Genomic DNA, 12,849 nt, shown 5'->3' with positions numbered 1-12,849 from the left:
TGTGGAAAGCAGTATGGAGGTTCCTCAAAATGCTCAAAATAGACTTACAGTTTGACCCAGGAATTCCACTCCTAGGAATTTACCCTAAGAACACAGCACTCAAGTTTGAAAAAGACAGATGCACCCCTATGTTTATTGCAGCACTATTTACAATAGCCAAGAACTGGAAGCAACCTAAGTGGCCATAAGTAGATGAGTGCATAAAGAAGATGTGGTACATATACACAATGGAATATTACTCAGCCATAAGAAGAAAACAAATCCTACCATTTGCAACAACATGGATGGAGCTAGAGGGTATCATGCTCAGTGAAATAAGCCAAGTGGAGAAAGATAAATACCAAATGATTTCACTCATATGTGGAGTATAAGGACAAAGGAAAAACTGAAGGAACAAAACAGCAGCAGAATCACAGAACCCAACAATGGACTAACAGGTACCAAAAGGAAAGGGACTGGGGAGGATGGGTGGGTAGGAGGGATAAGGGGGGGAAGAAGAAAGGGGGTGTTATGATTAGCATGCATAATGGGGGTTGGGAGAAAGGGGAGGGCTGTACAACACAGAGAAGACGAGTAGTGATTCTACAACATTTTGCTATGCTGATGGACAGTGACTGTAAAGGGGTTTGTGGGGGGGACCTGGTATAGGGGAGAGCCTAGTAAACATAATATTCTTCATGTAATTGTAGATTAATGATAACAAAAAAAAGGAAAGAAAAGGGGGATTACTCCTTGGTAGGATAAAACTAACTGTAAATCAACGATTAAAGCATGCTTTAAATATCCTTAATTTTGATCATTTAAAGGGTGTCAGATGATCAGCTATTGAAGTATATTTTTCTCATAATATTCCTTTCTCTTAAAAAAAGAAAAGCAGTTCCTGTGTGGTGATCTCCAATAAGTTCTTCACAGTGATATAAAGGGCATATCAAAGTGTGGGCAAAGGGTTTGTTTGTGTTTATACAGAGGATCAAAGCCTAATTTGGCTACCCAGAAAACGAATTAAGAGACGATATGAAGAAGAACTTCCAACATCAACATTTTCTGGAAGAGTCACTCCAGAAGATGAACATCAAAAATCCTCAACAAAGATCCTGGCGATGCTGCAGTTGTAGCTGCATTCATCCCACCGGTTCCAGGACTTGCCATTGGAATGAAGAAGGAGATATCTAAGCTGGCCTGTGCGTACAGTAAAACAACAAATTTGACTGGATCCATACTGTCGGAACACAACCAAGAATTAGGAGAAGTGCAAGTTGCAGCGCTCCAAAATCTTGCGACTACAGACTATCTACTGTTAAAAGAACATATGGGATGTGAACAGTTCCCAGGAATGTGTTGTTTTAATTTGTCTGATTTTTCTCAAACTATTCAAATTCAGTTAGACAATATCCATCATATCATTGATAAGTTTTCACAAATGCCTAGGGTGCCTAACTGGTTTTCTTGGTTTCACTGGAGATGGCTGGTAATTGTAGGTCTGCTTTGGTTATGTAGCTGTATTCCTATTATGTTAATGTGTGTACACAGTTTAATTAGTAGTTTAAAACCTATACATGCTTATGTTTCTCTATAAGAAGATATGTCAAAGAAATAATCAATCTTCCCATGTTTTTTTCCATCTGCTACTTCTATAGCTTTTCTTCTTCCTTCCTAATTACAGCCCTTTAGTAGAATTCGTGCCTCATATTTAAAATTACCGAGTATCATAATTCTTCCAAGTGGTAAAGATACCTCAAGTCAAGTGTTGGGCATAGAAGCCACAGGGCATAAATCTGCAAAGAAGTAAAAAGCTAACCTTTTCAAAGAATATTGCTTCTCTCTCACTTACCAAATTTACATTTCCCTTATGGCCATGGAAGACGGCTGGTTAGCCAGAGACAGGTAAGATTCCTCAAGGGAGGAACAACCTAAGACAGGCACAGTCACAGGGGGGCCATCAGGTGAGAAATTGGGGATTAACAAAGGTGAGGTTTAGAACCTCACCCCCCCTGTTTTGAGAGAAATCTTCTGCATCTGTGGAAGTTTTGTTGCCCTTGTCTAGCTTGGATTAATACTTAGTCTAGAGGCACACAGGTAATCATCTACATTTCCCCTCTTACAGCACTAAACTATGTTTTCTACCTTTATCTTGCATCTACCTACCACTTCAGCATTTTATTAAAAATAATAATAATAATAATAATGGAGAAATGTGGGATTCACATATAATCAAGTATAAAAATCAAATGAATATTCACATTTGACCTGATTGTTTATAGTTCATAATGTGTGATCAAAACCAAAAGTTTCTGTGATAACTGCCCTTGCACTGTTCACCATGTAAGAATTTATTCACTATGTAAGAATTTGTTCACCATGTAAGAACTTGTCCGTTATGCTTCAGAAGATTGGAGACTGTTGAGAATTAGGCTTGGGGTTTAATGATTGTGCATTGAGTCCCCTATACAGAATTTTATTGTTGTTAACAACCATTTGATCAATAAATATGAGAGATGCCCTCTCAAAAAAAAAAAAGACATTTTTATACTTGATACTGATCACAATATTCAGGCATGAAAGCATAGTCAAGATGACGTTATGGCAGGGTTATGGAAAAAACCAATACATATACCCAGTGCCTACATGTCAAAAAATTATCTATACTAAATATTTTCAGTAATTCCTATCTTAGATATGAATTCTGAGGAGAGAATTGTTGCTGAGATGTCGAATGCAGTCAGTAGGAACAGCAGTTGTACTAACTGCATTTTTACACCCTAAAACACTAAGAAGGAAGCCGGCAAAACAGTTTTATGCTCACCAGCATGGGGCACTTTTGATTAAATTTCAAGGGTTCAGTCAACTAACCTTTTTTTTATCCAGGTATAATTTTTACACAGTTATGTTTTATTCAGCTAGGAAAATCTACCTTTGTCAAAAAAGGAACAGATTATTTTGGTGTACAAAATTCACCTGACAAATGTCATTGTTTACATTTTTGCTTTTGGCATTAATAAGAGAATAATTTCTATGGGAAAAAAAAACTCTCAACAAATGGGTACAGAAGGCAAGTACCTCAACATAATAAAGGCCATATATGACAAACCCACAGCTAACATCATACTTAACAGTAAGAAGCTGAAAGCTTTTTCTTTAAGACTGGGAACAAGACAAGGAAGCCCACACTCTCCAGTTTTACTCAACATAGTTCTGGAGGTCCTAGCCACAGCAATCAGATAACACCAAGAAATAAAGGGCATCCAGATTGGTAAGGGACACAAAATCAAACACAGAAATCTGTCTCATTCCTATATACTAATGATTAACTATCAGAAAGAGAAATCAGGAAAACAATTCCATTCACAATTGCATCAAAAAGAATAAAATACCTAGGAATAACCTTAACCAAGGAGATTAAAGACCCCTACCCTGAAAACTATAAGACACTCATGAGAGAAATTAAAGAAGACATCAATAAATGCAAATACATCCCATACTCATGGATAGGAAGAATTAATATTGTCAAAATGGCCATCCTGCCTAAAGAAATCTACCAATTCAATGCAATCCCTATCAAAATACCAATAGCATTCTTCAATGAACTAGAGCAAATAGTTGTAAAATTCACATGGAACTACACAACATCCCAAATAGCCAAAGCAATCCTGAGAAGGAAGACTAAAGCTGGGGGATTATGCTCACTGACTTCAAGCTCTACTACAGAGCCACAGTAAACTAGACAATTTGGTACTGGCACAAAAAGAGACCCATAGACCAATGGAACAGACTAGAGATCCCAGATATAAACCCAACCATATATGGTCAATTAATATACCATAAAGGAACCATGGACATGCAAAAGGGAAATGACAGCCTCTTCAACAACTGGTGTTGGCAAAACTGGACAGCTACATGCAAGAGAATGAAATTGGATTACTGTCTAATTCCATACACAAAAGTAAACTCGAAATGGATCAAAGACCTAAATGTAAGTCATGAAAACGTAAAACTCTTAGAAGAAAACATAGACAAAAAACCCTTGAATATAATGAACATGAGCAACTTTTTCCTGAATGCATCTCCTCAGGCAAGGGAAACAAAAGCAAAAATGAACAAATGGTTCTTCATCAAATTAAAAAGCTTCTTACAGCAAAGGACTCCATCAGTAGAGCAAAAAGGCATCTTACAGTATGGGAGAATATATTCATAAATGGCATATCCGACAAAGGGATAGCATCCAAAATAAATAAAGAACACACATGCCTCAACACCTAAAAAAGCAAATAACCTGGTTTAAAAATGGGCAGAGAATATCATCAGATAATTCTCCAAAGAAGAAATGCAGATGGCCACAAGGCACATGAAAAACTCCTCCACATAGCTAATTATCAGGGAAATGCAAATTAAAATCACAGTGAGATATCACCTCACACCAGTTAGGATGGCCAACATCAAAAAGACAAGGAACAACAAATGCTGGTGAGGATGTGGAGAAAGGGAAACCCTCCTACACTGCTGGTGGGAATGTAAATTAGTTCAACCATTGTAGAAAGCAATATGGAGGTTTCTTAAAAAACTAAAAATAGAAAGACCATTTGACCTAGTCATTCCACATGTAGGAAATTTACCCAAAGAAAACAAGATTGCAGATTCAAAAAGACATACACCCCTATGTTTATCGCAGCACCATTTACAATAGCCAAGATGTGGAAGCAACCTAAGTGTCCATCAGTAGATGAATGGATAAAGAAGAGGTGGTATATATACACAATGGAATATTATTCAGCCACAAGAAGAAAACAAATCCTACCATTTGCAACAACATGGATGGAGCCAGAGGATATTATGCTCAGTGAAATAAGTCACACAGAGAAAGACAAGTACCAAATGATTTCACACATCTGTGGAATATAACATCAAAGCAAAACTGAAGGAACAAAACAGCAGCAGACTCAGAGACTCCAAAAGGGGTCTAGGGGTTACCAAAGGGGAGGGTCGGGGAGGGAGGGAAAAGGGGATTGAGGGGCATTATGATTGACCCTCATGTTGTGTGTGGGGCTGTCACAGAGAAGACTGTGTAGCACAGAGAAGACAAGTAGTGACTGTGGCATCTTACTACACTGTTGGGCAGTGACTGCAATGGGGTCGGGGGGGACTTGATAATATGGGTGAATGTAGTAACCACAATGTTGCTCATGTGAAACCTTCATAAGAGTATATATCAATGATACCTTAATAAATAAATAAAAGAATAGTATGTTTAATTTTTACAAAATGTTTCTTCAAAACTAGATTGCAATTTGAGACTTCCTACCCGCGGGCAACAAATTTCTTTTTGATTCCTGATATGTCTGCTCTTTAAGTGCAGAAAAGTTTGTTTTGGTTAAAAATATAAATTAGGCCCAAATGATGGCAGAAATCTCTCACTGCTTTTTCTTTCTTGACCTATTTTCACATTTTGGAGTTTATCAAAAGATTTTAGGAGTTTTCATTCAACTACCAGGAATTTCTCTTCATCTAAAGCAAGAGAGATATGATTCAGCTATCTCACATTCAAGGACTTTAAAGTTCTTCAGGTTTTAAAGCCATTTTAAGCTGAATGTGCCTTTTTTTTAATGTCATCTTCAAGCAGTCTCCAATGAAAAAGAAACAAATTTGAAATTTTTTAATAAACCATCTATGATCTCTGTTGATAATTAGTAGACACTTAAGAAACTGTAAAGGCATATATCTACCAAGTTAAGAAACTTATATATAACTATAGTTAAGAAACTATAAAGGCAAAGTTTACTGTCTGCTTCATTCTTTTCTCTGTTCTGTTGAACAGTAGAGAAGAGACCATCTTAAGTGTGAGAGAGTCTTATTTTCTCTCTTAATCTTACTTCTCAAATCATATGCCACTGGTACTGGCCAAAAAAAAAAAAAGTTTTATTTTCTTGATCCATTTTTTAGTTTTAAAACCAACAGTTAGTAATTAAAAAAAGAAAAAATTGATTTTAACTTTCAAGGCACTGTTCATATTTAAAACAGTTCATGTACGAACTAAAGTTCACACTTACCAAACAAAAATATTTTACCTCACAATTTATACTCTATTTTACATTTTAAACCCAAATAGGGATTACAAGTGGTTATATAGAAGGACAGAATTGAAGGGACGCACATTCCATTGCTTCTCTAAACCACTGGGCTCTTAATCATTGGCCATTTTGAGTCTCCTATTTAAGCAAAGGGATATGTAAGACCACAGGGGCTGTAGACATCAACCACTGTACATGAACTTCAACCCTCATGTGCCATCTTGAAACAAAAACATGTGGCTGGGTTCTCTGTGGGAATAATTTTATAATTAGTTCCCCAAATTAGCTACCATGCAATGCTTATTAAAGGATAAGTAATGATTCAACTCTTATGAGGTACTTAGAGCAGTTAAATTTATAGAGATGGAAAGCAGAATAGTGGCCACCAGGGGCTGGAAGTGGGGCCAGTGAACTGTACATTTAAACATGGTTTAGTTGGAAATTTTATATTTTATGTGGCATATTTCATCACAATCTTTAAAAGTAACTTTTAAAACAAAAAGAATAAAGAATTAAAATGTGCATTAAGCATATATGTTACTAAAAGTCAACAGTAATCAGAGCAAATAGACCAAAAAAAGATTTTTTTCAGGAGCATTTAATTATTAACCAGGGCATAGTAATAATCAAAAGCACATCAGTTTTTGGTTGACTTCATGATCAGTTGTGGGCTTGCTATAGACAATGCACCCCCTGCTTGCCTGCTACCGAACATTTGATGTCACTGCTCTATCCTTTCATGTGTAATATCCTTGGTTGTACTCGGTTGCATGTCAGGATTAAAAGAGATGATTAAAAAATGGGTTTTCCCAGTCTTGAGATATCCCAACCACTCCCCTGCTCTAGATGACCACCTGTCCCATCTTCTTCTCTGTCAAACTCATAGCCATTTCTTCGATCACTTAGACTTAGAAACTTATGCTTACTAGGGGCTCATCCCTTTCTCTTACCAAGACACCAGCAATATGCAGCTATGCCAATTTTCCCTCTGAAGCACATCGAATGTCCACATCCTCTCCCATATTGAAATACAGGCTTGCTCCACTCTTTTCTTTATTTATTGATGTTTCCCAGCCAGACTCCCTGCATCCAACTCCTGTTTACCACAGTGGATCTATTGTTCCACTCAGGCTGGTCTCAGTGGTGCTTTCATTTCCGAACCTTCAATAGCAACTTCTTTCCTGTCCCACCAAGGGGAAACTGACCTGCCTACTTTTTTTGTTGTTGTTTTGGTATCATTAATCTACAATTACAGAAAGAACATTATGTTTACTAGGTTCCCCCTTCACCAAGTCCCCCCCACATACCCCTTCACAGTCACTGTCCATCTGCATAGTAAGATGCTGTAAAATCACTACTTGTCTTCTCTGTGTTGCACAGCCCTCCCCGTACCCCCCACGCACTATACATGCTAATCATAATGCCCCCTTTCTTTTTCCCCACCCTTATCCCTCCCTTCCCTCCCATCCTCCCCAGTCCCTTTCCCTTTGGTAACTATTAGTCCATTCTTGGGTTCTGTGATTCTGCTGCTGTTTTGTTTCTTCAGTTTTCCTTTGTTCTTATACTCCACAGATGAGTGAAATCATTTGGTACTTGTCTTTCTCCACCTGGGTTATTTCACTGAGCATAATAACCACTAGCTCCATCCATGTTGTTGCAAATGGTAGGATCTGTATTTTTCTTATGGCTGTGTAATATTCCATTGTGTATATGTACCACATCTTCTTTATCCATTTATCTACTGATGGACACTTAGGTTGCTTCCATATCTTGGCTATTGTAAATAGTGCAGCGATAAACAAATGATCTGCCTACTTTTAAGGACCTTCAAAGTATGACCCCCCACCCACTTACCAGTATTTCTCGCAATTCTTCACTTTCCATTGGGTCAGGATGACCCTCAGTCTCTGCAAACTTGCCTTGCCCATTCCTGCCCTTGGACATTTGTTTACCCTTCTTTCCTTGCCTGTAGGCAAGTTTCCTTCTGCCCAGCTACGGTCTACTCACTCTGTAAAGGTCTCTCCCAGTCTGATAATCTTGAGCAAGCTACATTACCCCTCATATAACAAAAACACAAAATGTCAGGCAGAGAAAGACCTCGACAGTTACTTTGTAGGACTCTGAGCCAGAGGTCATCCAAACGCCTCTCCAGACCCCCTGTCCTCACTTTTCCACCCAGCCCAGTAGATGCACCTGCACGAACTACCTCAGTAGACTTTACTCTCTGGCCTCCAATTGAACTCTTACCCTGTGGCTCATTCTTTGTGAGGTTGACCTGGGGTTGGCCATGTCCATTGTTTCTCGCAAGGTAAACTTGTCTCTGTCCTTTTGAATTCAATAATCACTCTCTCCCCTAAATCCCTCTATCCCAGAGCTGGTAATGGTTCTGCTGTCACTAGCTCAGAGCCATCAAATTATCTCCCGTGGTTCCCCTACACTGCTCTCTGGGAAGTGCCACAGTGAATACATTTTTTTCAGATTATCTTATCTCTTGAATTGGATACTTCCAGAATACCCTCTCTCTTGAAGGCCCCACCTCTTTTCTCTTGGAACATTGTGTCAGATACAATTGACATACCTTCACAGATTCACTTGGGCCCCCTTGTCTCTGGCCCCTCAGTTGCTCACTCATGGAGAACACCCCCCACACCAGCCCCCACCACTGCCCATGCCACAGCCACCAGCATTGATCACTCCCATGTCTACACCAAGGTTGTCACCAAGTCCCAGCATGGCCTCCGCTGCTCCCGCTCTGGTGGGAGCCACAACAGCTGGGACGCCCAGGCCGAGCGGACCCAGGGGCCTTTTGTCCCTCCCATCACTTATGCTAATGAGGTGACTTTTGGAAAGCAGCAAAAATGGAGACTGGCTGCCAGGGGAACCAACCATGTGAGTTGTATAATCTCTGGTTCCCTGCATCCTTTACCCCAGAGCCTACTGTCGTCCACATAGATGGTATCTCGTGGAGACAGGATCTAGCCTATTGGTACCAACAAAAGGGGAACTTGATCCGTCTACTCCGATTCCCAGCACTCCAAAGCTAACAGCGCGTAAATGCTGTCTCACTTCTGCTCTGGGATTTTCCAGGCTCTCAATAGCCAAAAAGGAAACAGTGAGGAGCAAAGAGCAGGGTGGTCTGGTGGCAAGGCTCTGAGGTTCCAAGTCCAGGGTTTTGGTTCCCATCCCTGCCTTGTAAGCAATTAAATTTCCACTTTAGTCAGATCCATAAACTTGTTGTAATTCAATTTCTTTTCCTATAAAATGAATCTTAAAGAATTCGGGGACTGGAAGCAAACTGAGAGATCATCAGTTTCTACCCCACAATTTCCAGAGAAAAGAACAGCAGGAAAAAGTGTTGGGAAAAGGCTTTGGCTACGACAAAGGCAAGACTCGTGTGAAATAGGATTGCTCTTATTAAAATACTCCCTCTGAAATCTCTTGGAAATACTCTGTCAAAAACCAAGACCTAAAAATAGGTATAAATCACACTACCATGTGCACATTTTGTTGTCTTACAGAGAAGAGTTGCATAAGCACATACGTTTATGCATAAAATATCTTTGCTAGCAGCAAGTGCTTCTGGGAGCAGAACTGAGGAATGGGAGGGATGCAGGTGTCAAGAGTGAGAGGAAGGGCTGAAGAGGCACTTGCCAGATCTTTCTGTTCACTGTTGCCTGCTGTCAAGATGAGAAAAGGAACGTTGGGTTTCAGGGAGAAAATTAAAAACTAGTTTCCATGTTCATTCTCTTCCTTTCCTGTGCAATTTAAATAAAATAGAAACAATTTGGACTTTCTTGCTCTCTGGCCCTAGTGAAGACTCACAGAGGAGTCCACACAGGGAAGCTGTGAGAGGTAGAGAGAGACTTGTAGGCCCTGAGTCACCCCCAGCCCTCTGTTTTATTGGGAGCAAATTTTAGCAAGATGAGAATTTCCAATCAGAAGAAATACCTCAGCAGAAGGAGTGGGGTGTATGGGTAGGGATCATGCCATTTCCTTTTCACACAAACCCAAGAGTTGGCAGAAGACTGTGCTGGTGCCAGCTGTTGTCCCATAAGTTCTCTGTTGTCATCACTGCCTATGGCTCAGAGCCCCACGGTCTGCAGTGGTGCTGTGGTGGAAAGCAGTACTGAACTGGAAGTCCGTGCCACTCCTAGCTCCAAGCCTTCAGCTGTACCAATCAACTCTCTTTCCCCTGACAACACTCATTTTCCTTTTCACCTTCTTGATGCTTAGGATAAATGTTAATTAGGCTCAGATAAACCAAGTCTGTTGGAATGTATAAATGGACCACTCTAGAGACATACTCCAATGAAACACGAGAGTTTCTGCTGTCTGAAATTCTGCATCCAGGTGGGAAGAACAGACCTGAAATACATTCAGCATCACAGAGAGAAAATTTAGCATGAATTAATTAGAGAAAATAATAATAATAGCCAACATTTGTGGAGCAATTCCATATCTCTTCTAATCTTTAGTGTTATTCATATGATGATAAAATTACTAGGCTGACACAGGGCACCTCTGTGTAAACATAGCATAATAATGAGAGAATGCTGTGCTCTCTAATTGATTCCTCACTGATCTGCATTTCCATTTGGCTTTCTTTGTATGGTCATCTGAATGAACAGGTCTATGAAATCATCTCCGGCAGTCTAGACAGCCAGATAACTAGCTTTTATCATTTCTATCTGCAGTCACTGACGAAACCGATGTCTCTGAATTGGTTAAGTACCTAGAAACGCCCCAGCACTGAACATAAATGAAGCTTATTCTCTGTTAATTATGGGGGAGATTGCTGAGTGGCCATCTCTAATTTTGATTTTGAAGGGAGACAAAACATACTTCCCATGCCTAGGTGAAACATAGAGGTACAAGTCAGGCTCCAGCTGTTGGGGGCCAGCTGCTACTCCTGGGCTGAGGGCCTTTGAGCATTGGAGTAGGGTATATGATTACATGAATGCCCTCATCTGAACACTCACCCCAGAGAAAGTTAAGCAAAAACCTTGGTGAGGATGTGTGCAGCTTAGTATACAGCTTTGTACACAGCTACTTTGCAATGCTCCTCACTCTGGCCCAAAGTGGACTTTTGAAACTATGTTACAGTAATCAACGTTTTTCTTGTGCATTTGAGATGAAATCGACATTTGAAAATCAAGTTCACAGGCAACAAGTAAAACTGCAAGTAAATGTCCAGCCAAAAAATTCTTTTTGGAACAAATGGGGATGTACTTCAAAACAATTAACCTTCTAACAATTCGAAAATTCGAAAATGGAATGTGCTTCCATTCAACATGGATTGGATAAGTAAAAGGGGCTGGGACCCTCCCTTACTTGTTCCCTGCAGAAGCCAGCACAGTTTTTTGTCCAGAGACAGGCCCCATAAGACTTCAGCTCTCCACTAAAAAGCCCTGTTCTCCCCCTGGGCGCATTCCCTCCTGGCTGCCCTTGAGGGTTGGCCCTGGACCCATAGCATCAGCAATCTTTACTCCCAGTCACATTGCATACTTACAAAAGGAAAAAAAAAATCAACAGGCCTTCTAGAAAACACTGGTGTTTTGTGCAGGGCAAATTATGCTCAAACACTGACACTGTCTTTGCCAGTAATTTATTTAACACAGGTTTACTGTGGGAATTATAATTTATAGTAATAATATTTCACAAGCAAATAGCATACAGGATAATGCTTCTTAATAAGCCTACAAAGAAATAACTCCAAAACAATGAAAGATTAATTACACTGTTGTTCCAGGCAAAGGGGAGGCGAAAGAGATAAAGTCCAGATTTTGATGAGGTGTGTATACCTTTCTATGAGTTGGCTCTCGGTAAAGTCAGTCCTTCCAGCTAAAAGCTGGTATCAGCTGCCAGCTAAGCACCCTCACAGCTTGGTGACATAGCTAGCAGGTGAGCTTCTGAGGAGATAATCCTCCAGGGACTCTTACGTGGTGTGCTCCACTGCCTATAGGGCACAGTCTTGCCAAAGCTGAACCACGTGTCCCTTCTCTTCCTGACACTGCTGTACAGGTAACACCATCACTGACCAAGAGTGACTTGGCCATAGCAGAGGCAAGTAAGTGTCTCAAGATCTTTAGAGAGCCATTTAGATCAGCTTCTCTGAAGTTGATTCTCTGTCCAGGAGCCCATCCTAGGCTATAACTCTTGGTTTCCTAGGGCTTCCTCTGCAAGCCCTCCTCAGGGCACACAGGTCTCAGCCTGGAACGTCCCCCGCTAGCTCTTAGGACTGCTCTCTCAGTCTCCACGATCCGGATCAGCTCTTGGCAAACAAACACCCCCGAGTCTTTCCACAAGCTCTAATTTATTTAAAAGGAATGTTTCTCTCCAAGTGGAATTTGTTAATGGGAACTCAATTCATACTGACCGTTTGTCATGAAAATCATCAAAAGTTGCACACCCTGACCCAAGGCTGATCTGGAATAAACATGAAGGTGGGCACAGGGCCAGGGAGCTCACTTTAGTGAGAGGCCCCCAAGACAAAGTTTCATTAGCTTTATGGTCAGTCCACCATTCACCTCTGCCCTGAATCCCAGAGGCAGCACTGTGACTTCTCTGCAGGGAGATGACCTATCACTTATGATGGTCTACCACTCACGAGCAACACAGTATGAGGAAGAAAACCAGCACCGGAGTCAGAAAGGCCTGGGTTCAAATACCAACTCTGTCTTCTTCACTTACTCTGTGATCTTAAGCGAGGTTATCAACTCCCACTATGCCTGTTTCCCCTCTGAAAAAAAATGTAGCAAACAATGCATCTTTCCTGTGCATGTTGTGA

The sequence above is a fragment of the Manis javanica genome, chromosome 2 (genome assembly GCF_040802235.1).
Source record: "Manis javanica isolate MJ-LG chromosome 2, MJ_LKY, whole genome shotgun sequence".
Lineage (NCBI taxonomy): Eukaryota > Metazoa > Chordata > Mammalia > Pholidota > Manidae > Manis > Manis javanica.
This window is presented reverse-complemented; position numbering follows the sequence as displayed.